General features: G+C 38.5%; 1 long non-coding RNA gene across 1 annotated transcript in view; it reads right to left on the minus strand.

The window, feature by feature from the left end:
- The window catches only part of LOC107684319 (uncharacterized), a 2,989-nt gene extending 2,100 nt beyond the window's left edge, over positions 1-889 (minus strand). Inside the window, exons 1-2 of the long non-coding RNA XR_001633840.1 lie at positions 802-889; positions 408-472 (exon numbers count right to left, since the gene is read on the minus strand). This is a non-coding gene — a long non-coding RNA (uncharacterized LOC107684319). The remainder of the gene's footprint in view (positions 1-407; positions 473-801) is intronic.
- Positions 890-4,553: the final 3,664 nt, after the last annotated feature.

A 4,553-nucleotide genomic window follows, 5' to 3' on the forward strand; every position in this document is an offset into this window, starting at 1 on the left:
CCCCATAATTTACTCACCCTCAAGCCATCCTAGGTGTATATGACTTTCTTCTTTCAGACGAATCCAATTCTTCCAAGCTTTATAATGGCAGTGAGTGGGTGTTTTTTGTTAGTATTCCAAAAGAAGTCCAATAAAGCACATCCATCCATAATAAAAAGTGTCCCACATGGCTCCGGCTCCTGAAGCGAATCAATGCGTTTTTGTAAGAAAAATATCCATATTTAAAACTTTCTAAACTGTGATCTCTAGCTTCCGCTAACTGTCCTACGCGCGTTCATTCCGGCGGATGACGCAGGACGTAGCGTAAGGTCCGGTGAGAAGTGACGAATGCGGAAGCCTTTATTCCCCCCGGTGAGTACATTATGGGGTAATTTTCATTTTTGGGTGAACTATCCCTTTAAACTCACAGTTTGGACGCCATACTACTTTTTGATTGCAGTTACAGAGGACGCCTCAAGGCGGAGCCAGTGACCTACAATAGATTAAATGCAGTCAAACCAATAGCAAACAGAACTAATGCCAGTCATTTCTTACAACAAGCGGCCAGTGTCTGTAAATGGCTTATCTGTGGGGGGAAATGACATTTTTCTCCATCTTTCTTCACTATTCCACTGGAGATTAAAAACTAGCTATATATTTTCTGACAATTTTTTTTTGCAAGCAACAAACTTGCTTTTTTTTTTTCTTGTCTACAGTGTACCAGCGCAGGGTGGTTGCTTATAGCAGTATCACACACAGACAGTTATAATATATAAGTAATATATGCTATATCAATCAGTATGGATTTTTCTCTTCACTTACCGCACTGTTTTCTTCTCCTGTGTTCTCTGTTCTGAACACATTATCCCATATCCACAGAGTAAAAACCTTTTTTTTATGTGTGTGTGTGTGTGTGTGTGTGTGTGTGTGTGTGTGTGTGTGAGACCCAGCAGGGCAACTGGTGCTGGTATTGTGCTGGAGAGAGCAAAACACAAGAGGATTTAGAGAACAGAAGAGATGCTGACCAGAGCACATGCACATGCCACAACCAAACACATGCATGTATTCATGAAAACACACATAAAGCTCCTAAAAACAAAGGTTATTTATTGGCATTGATGGTTCCATGAAGAACTTTTAACATCCATGCAATCTTTTCATTGCACTTTACAATTGAAAAAGGTTTTTCAGATAATTAAAATGTTCCTCACATTAAGGGGGAAAAAAATCGTATTATCAGTTCTTTGGGGAAACAAAAATGAATCTTCTATGGCATTGCTGCAAAAAACAACAACAACAACAACAAAAAAAAACACTTTTAAGAGAGTAGACATTTATAACAAGTGGTATTTTCACAAAGACATTTCAGATCATCAAAAATAAGAAAACTAAAATGTTATACTGCTTATGAAAATGAAGCCTGTAAATAAATACATACATACACTGGGCCTAGTGGTATAAATATGCATTTCAGAGTGAATATGCACAGCAGGAAAATGGGCTTCTGAGGTCAAATGTTCCTTATTAGAGCGTGTGTACAGCATGTGAAAACGGTGTGTGCGTGTGTTTGTGGCTGGTTTGGCGATTCTAAGAACCTCAGTGGAGAGATGAGAACAAAAACTGGGTGTTCTTAGGAATGTGTTTTTCATGTCAATATGTGTGTTAGGCCTGTTCGTCTGTAGGCTGCAGCACATTTATCAGCTGACCACAAACCACAGAGTGCACACTATGTTTGAGTATTTGTATCTGTGCGTGTGTTTCAGATGAGGGGGGAAATGTACGGTGGCCGAGAGAGCTCAACGCGCTGTAATTTAAGAAAACAGAGGTGAGGTTTACAGACAAACTTCTTGGAACTCACCGAATCTGGGACTCGCGAAGAGACTTCATTCAGACTCTTCTGTGATGATGACTGTCCAAATAATTGCATGAAGACCTAATCATTAGCGAAAACTATTATTTTCTTTTTTGTCAAGAAAAGCACAGGCAACTCAAATATCCAGCCCTGTTTGTCAACAAACAACACAAGACCACACCATCTTTCTCAATCATGATTTCACATTATCAGTAGCCTATATCTGCATCTAGAACATGCAACTGGCAGTTACCATAGGAGAACAACTTATTATGACCAGAACAGAATAAACACATGCTAGGCTACTGAATGAGTCAAAGTGAGTGTTTTCAAATGAGTAAAAAATGTTAGAGATGAGTATATTAAGTACTACTTCTCAACCAACATTTGTGGTCTGAAAATATTCTTATTGTGAATTAGATTAAATTTCACTGAGAGCTTTATAAAGAAATATCAATTCACGAATATCTAGTCGACTTTTTTTTTTTTATCTGAGGCGAATGTGAAGATGGGCAGTACTAAACATCACCATACGGGTGCGCTGCTGAGCCAAGATGATGCGTTTCATTCAAACGCTCGAGAGAAACGTCGCTACTTAAAATTGGACTGACTGAAAATCAAGTAACCTTTTATACCCATTGCGCCTTTTAGAGTTTGAATTGAGAAAATAAACACGTTTTGTCATAGAGAAGAAAAAGCAATGGCGGATATGGAAGGTCTTCTCATACAACGAATCCCGCCAATTTCCTCCCAACATGGAGCGATTTGTGAAATATTTAAGACTGAATCATTACACTGCCTACACTGTAAAAAATGACAGTGAATTTAACGGTAAAAGACTGTAAAAATGCTACAGTAAAAACCTGTTAAATGGTTAATGGTAAATTCCCCTACTATATACTGAAAAATCTGAGTTAAAACCTAAAACGTTGTTACCGTATTTTTTACGGTAAAGTTCCGGCAACCACAGCTGCCGTTTTTTACCGTAAATTTTACGGATGTAAAACCTAAAACGTTGTTACCGTATTTTTTACGGTAAAGTTCCGGCAACCACAGCTGCCATTTTTTACCGTAAATTTTACGGATTTTTTTTAGTGTACTGTTCTTTTTACTACTTAATTAACAACATAGGGATTGGATATGCAATAAAAAGCACAAGAGCGATGGTATCTAGTTTCTTGTTAGCCTGTGCCCTGTAAACTAAAATGAATGGGAAAATGGCTAAATTACTACATTTGCTCACCACAGAGATGCATTGATTCAGTCACACCAAACAGCTACATACCTGATGGGTTACATGGGATATGTGAGCAATGTGAGAATTACCCATAAGCCAGTGTGTGGTTTTGCTGTTTTACAAAACACTAGTTTCATTAGTGAGGAAGGACCCTGAGTGAAGGTCTCTCAACTCCCCTTTGTTTCTACGGAAATTTGAGGTTTTTCCACCGCTGTCTTTAATCTGTGTGTGGTGTTGCTAGCCATTATAAAGCAGCATCTCACATAATCCTACACAAACACTACGTCACTGTTTCCACACAGTGATTTAAGAGTGGGTTTCGTGCAAGTAAACATCTTACCCGTATCTCTTTTTCACACAGAAACACTGGCACTTCTTCTTTTCTGTTATTGTACTGCTTACATGTGCAAGTACCAATGCGTGTAAGTGTTTTTGGATAAATGGGTGTTGGCATGTGGATGTGCATGTCTCTGTATGTGGATGTGGCCGTGGTGTGTCTGTGTATGCAGACTTGAGCATTACACTTTCTCTCCACTGTCGCGTTTAACTGTCGTCCTGCCCCGCCAGACTAGACAGTCTGCAAGGTGTCTAGTCGAAACTACACCTGTTTGTCTGCAAATAACCTCGAACAACGCTGACTCTTTGTGTACCTGTCTGTCTATCTGTCACTCAGCCAGCAATTACAGCTTCAATTTCAGCCAAGTATTTGCTTTCGCACACACTTTCCTGTCCTGTCTCATTCTCTCTCTCTCTCTCTTATCAATACGCACTTGAGTACAGTCTCATTTTTACAGTCTGTGTGCTGGACTGCTCTTATCAGCTCTGTAGAGTAAACAGACTGTAACTGTCTATTAGATGGATTCAGACACAACAAGCCTTTAGACGTCTGACTCTTTACACGCAGCAGTGGGGAATTCTGTGGTGGCATGTAGACTGGTTTTCTACAATGTTCTACAATCATTCAAAAGTTTGGGGTCTATAAGATTTTATGAAAGATTTTTTGTTTTTTAAAGAAGTCTCTTATGCTGTATTATATATTATTTCATTAACAAGGCTAGGGTGATTTTTTCAGAAAGTCCAGAAAATTAAAGTGCCCCTATTATGGATTTTTGAAAATTACCTTTCATGCAGTGTGTAACACAGCTCTAAGTGAATTAAAACATCCTGCAAAGTTTTAAATCTGAAAGTTCACCATGTATAAAGTTATTGTCTCTCAAAAGAAAGAGTCGACTCTGAATCATTGAAACAAGTAGTTTTTAAAATGAATCCCAAGCCATTTCATGTTGAGGTCAACATGAAACATTAGCATATTGCCCGCCCACAAATACAACCGGGTAAAATAGGGACAAACCCAGCAATTGGGTTGTTTTGACCCAGCGGTTGGGTTAAATGTTAAATGTTTAATTCTGCACTGTAAAAAATAAGTGTAATTTTAACTGTAAAATTTTGTAAAAACGCTACGGAAAAAAACTGTTAATAGGTTAA

This window comes from Sinocyclocheilus anshuiensis, unplaced genomic scaffold, assembly GCF_001515605.1.
Source record: "Sinocyclocheilus anshuiensis isolate Anshui unplaced genomic scaffold, SAMN03320099.WGS_v1.1 scaffold1371, whole genome shotgun sequence".
In the NCBI taxonomy this organism is placed as follows: Eukaryota; Metazoa; Chordata; class Actinopteri; order Cypriniformes; family Cyprinidae; genus Sinocyclocheilus; species Sinocyclocheilus anshuiensis.